Source organism: Mastomys coucha, unplaced genomic scaffold (genome assembly GCF_008632895.1).
Source record: "Mastomys coucha isolate ucsf_1 unplaced genomic scaffold, UCSF_Mcou_1 pScaffold21, whole genome shotgun sequence".
NCBI lineage: Eukaryota > Metazoa > Chordata > Mammalia > Rodentia > Muridae > Mastomys > Mastomys coucha.
In genome coordinates this window covers 138,095,522-138,103,682 of record NW_022196904.1, presented here as the reverse complement: position 1 = coordinate 138,103,682, position 8,161 = coordinate 138,095,522, and the positions used below count along the sequence as shown (strand labels likewise).

The following is an 8,161-nucleotide window of genomic DNA, read 5'->3' as shown; positions in this document are numbered from 1 at the left end:
AGCAACAAAGGTTGCTATTAGATAAATGACTACCCAAGGTGACTCCAGTTAAGGAATGGAGCTGCTACCATCTGAAGACAAGGCTCAGAAAGGCTACCCACACTGTCCAGAGTCCCACAGCATCGGTAGCTGAGGCTATGAGTCCCTTCACACCCCAGCCTAATCCTGCCTCTCAGAGTTAGTTACCCCTGCCTCCGGAGGTTTCTGCGGCCGTTTACTTTCCTTTATTACACATCTCAGCTCGTCTGCACTGTGGGCCTGATTATTGCTCTGACTCGGTGTAGCCTGAAGCAGTGGAGACTTGCTGGCTCGGCTGGCTGTCTAGTTGAAGTACATCCCATCCATCAGCATGTGACATTGCCTCGTCCCTCATCTCAGCTCAGCTTTCCATTCTGATCAGCAACCCAGGATCTCAATGTGAAGATTGTGTCCCGGAGCAACTGGGAACTGGGTGGTGAAAAAAAAAAACCAAAAGCTTCAAAGAGAAAAAGCAAAGGCCACAAAGGAAAGATGGACAAGGAGCAAGGAGCTGAAAATTCTGACGAGGGCCAGGGGGTCCCAGTGGATCCCAGCTGAGCATGTGTGTCAAAGGAGGAAGGTATAATAAACTGGCTAAAGAGTATAGTCAGCTTTTCCTTTTTTTTTTAAAGACAAGGTCTCATTATGTAACCCTGCCTAGCCTGGAACTCATTATGTAGACGAGGCTGTCCCTGAATTCACAAAGACACTTGCCTCTGCCTCTACCACACTGGCTTGAGAGTCTGGCATCTTACCCCACAACAGATTAAGTATCCCAAGCTAAGCAGAAAGTAAAGAGCTATGGAGAGAAGAATGAGAGACCAAAGTGATCGGCTCAAAATCACTTCCTATGCCAACAAGGTGGTTCGGTAAAGGCTGCTAAGCCTGACGACCTGGGTTCAATCCCCGGGATCAACATGGGGGAAGGACAGGCCTCTGGAAACGATGACCTCCAGTGCAGGCTTGCACACCACAAAGAAAGAATGGAGTTTAAGTCTGTCGTCCTAAGGCAGGAGCACGAAAAGCAAACAAGAAGTGGCAACTGGACAGACAGCTAGGGCAGGATCCACAGAAGCTGCATCTAGAACCCTCCTTAGTGATCCGGCCAGGAATGCTACCGGAGACTTCCAGGCCCTCAGCCCTCCTGCCACGGACTGGAACTCCAGCAGACAATAATGATCTCTTTTGGCAAATAGCTCTAGATTTTCATGGTGAAAATGGGCTAAAATGGGCTAGAGCTCGTGCCCCCCACCCCCCGTTTCAGCTTACCTCTGAGTGATTTTAGGGTTACCTCTTCAGAGATGGGCTGACACAGCAAAAGCCCGGGACGTGTCTGGCTTGGGCGGAGACTGAGCATTCCAAGCTGTCTAAAACATAGTTAATCCAGTTGGGCCAGTCAATCACCTATCCCAGCGCCCACTCCAAGGCAGGGAGGTAAGAGATCGGCGGAATAATTATCCCTTTAATGAGATGCTGTTCATTCCCTTCCTAGAATCCCTGCCTTCTGGTGCAGTCCCTACTAGGGCCGGGAAATTCAGCTGGGTCTGTCCTCCTTTCTAAGTCCTTTTCCTGTCTCTTTCTTTAGATACCACCAGAACATATGTATGCAATCTCTGGTACTTGGGTTCTCTCCCTCTTTCTTTAAATTCCCTCCCTGCCCTACAGCTAGCTGCTTGTCTGACCCTAAACAGCCTCCATTCTGGCTTAACTCAAGCAGCATGGATTTTTTTTTCCCCTCTTCTCTCTTTTCCTCCTCCTCCAGGCAGCAGCTGAGATTTCCATCATGCCTACTCCAGGGTGTTTCTTTTTAAATTGTTCCTTTTGAATAAACTTTGGCTTTGTTCGACTTTCAATTTTTTTCCTGCCTTTTAATTCTTTAATTAAGAGAGAAAACACACCCATTCCAGCATGCCTAGATGATATCACACAGGGAGAGAGAAGAATGGAAATACTGATTCATCAACTCTGGTTCTATGATGTTAATTTTAAAAATTGATTCATTGATTTATTGATCTGGGATCTCAGTGTGTAGTTCAGGCAAATCTTGAACTCCTGGACTCAAACCATCCTTCTGTCTTGGCCTCCCAAGTAACCAGGGCTACTCGTGGGTGTCACAGAGCCCAGCTTTACAATTTTTGGCAAACTAAGGCAGAGAGAATTATTTAATTATTGTGTTGATTGAACGCAGCCTGTGTTGCCAGGTGACACATACCATAAGTCCCAGCACTCAAGACACAGAGTCTGGCAGATCTCTGTGGATTTGAGGCCAGCCTGGGCTACATAGAGAAACCCTGTCTCGAAAAACCAAAGAAGAAGAAGAAGAAGAAGAAGAAGAAAGAGGAGGAGGAGGAGGAGAAGGAGAAGAAGAAGGAGAAGGAGGAGGAGGAGAAGGAGGAGAAGGAGAAGGAGGAGGAGGAGGAGGAGGAGGAGGAGGAGGAGGAGAAGGAGAAGGAGAAGGAGAAGGAGAAGGAGAAGGAGAAGGAGAAGGAGAAGGAGAAGGAGAAGGAGGAGAAGGAGAAAGGCAAGCAAGCAGCCTGTGTGGTAACCTTGGCAGTTATCTTTTTGTCCAGATTTCCCAGAATGCTTTGCTTGAGAAAGACAAGGAATAAACGAGGCCACTTTGATGTTAGCTTGCTTGGGCCCCAGCACAGGGGATAAGTGTAAAACAACTCTGTAGTTTTTTTTTTTTTTTTTCACCCTCTCAGTGGTGCGAGATGGCAGCGAACTTGTTGCTGCAAGTCCCGGGAAGGAGATGAGTCTTCTGAGCTTTTTGGACAGTTTCCAGGCTGCATCCTTCTCATGCAGAGGCCCACATTATCAGTGAGAAGCTTCCTGCAGCTCTCAGGCCTGCCCTTCATTCAGCTGTCAGAATTAGGTGTGTGAAGGGGTGGTAGGGAGTGGAGGAGGGAATGGGGAGGGGGGAGTGGGGAGTGGGGAGGGGGGAGTTACCCTAGGCACGGCCAACAGCCACGCCCTTGGTCTAGCTACAGAAAGCCCAGAGAGCTGAGTGGAACAGTGAACTTCTTACGTTGCCTCCACCCACTTCCCCTCTCAGAAGAGGCCAATGCAATTTCAGCAGAGAGAGGGCTGGGGTGTGGAGAAGGTGGTGGCAGTGGCTGGCCAGATTCCTGCAGAAGCTGAGGCAGCAGGAAAGTAGGAGTGGGGGCTGCGTGTGTTGAGGGATTATCGTGTTTCTTACCCTGTACTGCCTGGCATGTGGATGTGATATCTGGAGCTTGGAATCAGGAAGTGACTTGAAGGATGAGAACCTCATGTTAATGATGACAGGGAGAGAAGGGACCAGATACACGGATGGGAGCCATGCTCCTGCCTCAACCCTCCGCCAGGACTTTTGAGTCTTATTTTTAAAACGTAAAAATAAAATAAAATAAAATAAAATCGTGTGTGTGTTCATTGTGCCTGTGGAGGTCGGAAGACGGATGCCCAATCCTCTGAGATGGTCAGATGGTCATGGGCCTCCCAACATGGGTGCTGGGGATAGAACTCAGATCCTCGGCAAGAGCACGAGTGAGCTGTGCCATCTCTGCAGCCCCTGCACTTCCTCTTTATGGCAGGAAAAGTAACCCCTTCCTGTTCCAGCCACTTTACTTTGGGCTGTCTGGTTTTCAGGTGGCTGTCTGGTTTTCAGGTGGGCTATCTGGTTTTCAGGTGGGCTGTCTGGTTTTCAGGTGGGCTGTCTGGTTTTCAGGTGGGCTGTCTGGTTTTCAGGTGGCTGTCTGGTTTTCAGGTGGGCTGTCTGGTTTTCAGGTGGGCTGTCTGGTTTTCAGGTGGTGCGATTTTTACCAGACATTCGCTGTTTTGGGAGCAGCTGACACACTGCACCTTGCTTGTCCCTAGTTACAAATAAAGCAGAGTCTGACACGTGTGGGGGTCCCTGAGGTGCTGTATTTCCTGTTTGTTGATTGAATTAGTGATCACACCAAATGGAGTTTAAAATACATTCATACTTTTCTCCCCCTCTCCCTTTCTGTCTCTCTCACTCACTCTCTTTCTCTCTCTTTTGTGTTTCTTACCTAGAGACAGGGCCTCCTGCAGACCAGACTGGCCTTCTGGCTCTGCTTCCCAAATACTGGGATTACAGGCATTTGTTACAATGATGCCTCCTCCTTCCTTCCCTCCCTCCTTTCCCCTTCCTCCTTCCTTTTCTTTTCCTTCTCTTCTTCCTATTTTTAGGGGGCTGAGTGAAGGCAAGATCTTGCTGTATACAGCCCAGGCTGGCCTCAAACTTTCTGCCCAGGTCCTGAGATCACATGCTAGGTCACCTGTTGGGTGTAATTTTTTCACAACCTACTTTAATAAGGGCTCAACTTCCCCTCTAGCCCACCACCCGCCAGAGGTAGTGGAAAAGAAAAGAAATAAAAGAAATGTTATTAGGATACAGGAGAAGTGGACCAGTTTAGAAGTAGTTCTTCGGGGTGATTCCAATCTTCCTTGTTCTCAGTCCAGTCCACTAGCAAACACCAAACACGAATCAGCAGCTGCAGTCCAGTCACTCGGCAGACACCACACATGAATCAGCAAGGGCAGTTCAATCCAGAAGAAACCGCAAGGCTTCCCAACTAGCCCAAGTCTGTGGAAGCGACAAGAAGCCTCAGGAACCTCACGAGAAGTTCTTTGGTGAGTTTCTCCCTATGAAGTCACCACAAGCGAAGCTCAGCAACTCAATGTCAGGCAAACAAGACATGCGTGTTGTCAGCGAAGACTAGTGAGGGGGAGCAAAGTGAACCAATGCTTGAGCTCCCACTGTGTGTGGGGTCATATTTCTGTTCTTTCTAATTATCATGTGTCCTTTTACATGCTTGCTTTAGCAAAACATCCTTTCACCTGTGTCTGCCCCAGCAAACTTTGTAACCTGAGTCTCCAATGAAACCTGAAATTTCCACTTCATCTACCTGAGTGGGGTGGAGATTCAGCTTCTCATTCTTAGCCAGAGTATTTAGGGTGGTGGTGGTGGGGGTCCCAGGTCTTTAATGTCATCTGACACCCAATGGCTGTCAGGAAAAAAGGCGGATCAGACCTGACACCTTTAAAGGGAGGCGTTAGCTGATGTTGGCTGTTAGTGGGCGTTCCTTGGCCTGTGATTTTGGTTTACATGCTGCTTCCTCACTCCCTTCACCCACTTCCCCCAGTATCTTTTCTGCTCCCTATTAGTTGTTATTTGTACTGTGGGCACAGCACTCAGGGCTTCTCTCGGGCTGGGCATTTTCTCAAAAATTCCCAATTTCCTTTCCTGCCCACTGAGCCCCTTCCTACAGGGTCTTCCAGCTCACCCCTTAGGGAGGCCTGCTGGGAAGCATGAATGACTGTGCAGATTCAAATCTCTCTTCGTGTACATAAACAACCTGGGATCATAAGGGGACTGTATTTTAGGAACATTGGCAGAGGCTGGGGTGGCAGACAGGGATGCCCCAAGTCTTGCTTACATAGCCAACTGCTACATTTGTTTATTTTCATTTGTTTTCAATTCTGGCGAAGGAACGGACCCCCCCCCACCCCCCATGAAGCCAGTGCTCTAAGCCTGGGCTGCTCTCCCAGGCCTAGGCAGCTGAGTTTTACCAAGCCTGAAGTCCTCCCCGTGGCTCTCCTCCCTCAGCATCTCCTTTCCTTGCCTCGTTGGGCCCAACCTGTCCAGTCCTGAGTTTCAGGCTTCACAGGAAGCATCTCACTGCTTGGCGGCTGTGTTTGCCACTTGCATTGTTCTTTAGCATATGAAGATCAGTGGTGAAAGTTGGGACTGAGGACCAAGGACCTGCCATCCATTCAACGTGCTGCTTCAACTGTCTAAGGGCCTCATGTTAGAACTGTCTTCAGGAACTAGACACTGGTGGCTCATGCCTGCAATCCTAGTGCTTGGAAGGCAGAGGTAGGAAGATTGGGGATTCAGTTACCCAGCACCCTTTTGGGCTTCTTCCAAGTGACACAGCACTGCCAGTTACGTGCTTGGCTCCCATGGGCCCCTCATCTTTGGCTGTGAATCAAATTTGAGGCCAACCTGGGCTACATGAGACCCCATCTCAATAAAACCTTAGAAGAAATCTCTCTATTTGCATCAGTGGCAGAGGGCGTGGGCCAGGGAGGTGGAGCGACAATTCTGGAATTTTGATTTCTTTTTAAAAAATACAGAAATATAAGAATATGGTTTCATTTTAACCCAGGTGTGGGGATATGGGGCTGTCTTGGACTGTCTGCAGCAGCTATGATTTGCCTCCTGCTCTAGCAGAGGCGTGGCTTTGCCAGCTGCAGATGATTTCTGCGATTGTGTGATGTGTGGAATCCTGGGAACTTTTTAGAAGGTATATAACTGCTAGGGCCCCAAGAGGCACGGTTGGTGGTTTGTGGTCATTCAGGGGAGCTGGTTGTGGTTTGTTAGTTGTGAGAGAACTGGGTTAGCCAGAGCCAGGTTAACACTATGACAGGCTGCAGACTAGGCCTAAGTTTCTGTTTCCCAGAACTGGGAAAGTCCAAATCAAGTCAGTTCCAGGAAAAGCAAAATAAAACAAAACAAAAACCACTCCTCACAGGCAGGTAATCAGGAGCTGTCAGGAGTTGCCCTACCACCGAGTCTGAACCACATATACCCCAGAGCCTTAACCAATCACAAAGGCTCCTATACCCCTGGAGATAGAGACAACCAATCAAGGGAAGAAAAGGTAAGAGTCACTCACTCCTCCCCTAGCAGCTTTGCGTTGCAAAGCCCATCCTGATGTATGGTGGACCCACGTGTGCTGGATCTCTGCATGAATAAACGCTCTTTGATGTTGTGTACTGTTTGAGTCTAGGGTATCACTCTTTGGTGAATCACAAACCCTTACACTCTCTCTCTCTCTCCCTCTCTCTCTCTCTCTTCCTCCCTCCCTCCTTCTCTCTACTTCCCTCCCCCTCTCTCTCTCCCTCTACCTCTCTCCTCTATCTTTCTTTCTCTTCTGTGAAACCTGGTGGATAAAGGATGGGAAAAAGAAGAATTCACAAAGTAGCTAAGATGGACTACAGATATTTTCCTGCTAGGGCATCCAGCCACGGGGGGCAGTTGAGTCTGGCTGTGCTCCTATCTGGTCATGAGCCTGGGGAAGATGTTGGGATGTCTTTGGGACTTGGCAGGCCTCCCCTGGCCTGCAGGGGACAGGTGGGTTGGAAAGCACAGTTGATTCTAAGGAGAGAGGTTGAAAGCTCTGGCGGCTGTGCCTCTGGGGACTTTAGGCCTCACTGCAGCTCAGGGGTGCAAGAAGGGTGATCCCCAGAAGGAAGCAGCAGCTGGATTGCTTCACAGTAGGATCCGTCAGCTCTTGGCTCTGTGTGCTCTGACCTTCCACTCTGTCCAGGACAGAGAGGAGATGGGTGAGTGCTGTTTAGGGCCCCAGGCCTCAGCTTCTCAGTCAGGCTGGCAGATGCTCTGTCCATCGTATTTGTTTAGTTAGCTTTATTTTACTTCATGGGTGTGAATTTGCCTGATCGTTCATGCCCCAAGTGTGTACAGTGCTTACCAAAGCCAGAAGAGGGTGCTAGTCAGACTTTCTGGAGCTGGAGTTACAGATGCTTGTGAGCTGTGGCCATGTGAGTACTGGGAACCAAACCCCTGTCATCTACAGAGGCAACAAATGCTCTTAACTGCTGAGCCATCTGTTCAGCCCATTTGTGTGGGGCAGTGGACTGTTCTGACAGCCAGGGTCCAGTAGAGCTGCCACCTTTAGAACCCCGGAGACCCACTGAGCAGAGTAAATTTGTTTACAAGGGACAGTAGGTGTTCAGTGATAGCTCCTGAGACGATGGCTCAGATTTCTGCCCAAATCCCTCACAGCTGCCCCTGCAGGAGATGTGTGCTCTATCAGGTAGACAATGTTCCAAGCTCCCAGCATTCTAGCTGGACCTTACACCCAGTGATCTGACCACAAGCCAGGCATGCCACGCCCCATACAATAAAGGGTGGTCTGCCCCTCCTCTCTCTCTTGCTCTTTGTTCCTCTCTTGCTCTCTTCCTCTTCCTCTCACTCTCCCTCTCTTGCTCTCTCTCTCCTCTCTGCTCTTTGTTCTATTCTTTTGCTTTCGTCCTCTCCTTTTTCTCTCTTTTTCCTCTCCTTTCTTTCTCTCTACTTGACCAGCATATTTTCTCCTTCCTACAATAAAAT

General features: G+C 49.2%; 1 long non-coding RNA gene across 1 annotated transcript; it reads right to left on the bottom strand.

The window, feature by feature from the left end:
* Positions 1–201: 201 nt before the first annotated feature.
* Positions 202–1,354, bottom strand: LOC116103459. The gene is made up of 2 exons (XR_004123478.1): positions 1,288–1,354; positions 202–447 (listed from the first exon to the last, which is right to left on the bottom strand). It is a non-coding gene; the product is annotated as an uncharacterized LOC116103459 (long non-coding RNA).
* Between the last annotated feature and the right edge of the window lie 6,807 nt (positions 1,355–8,161).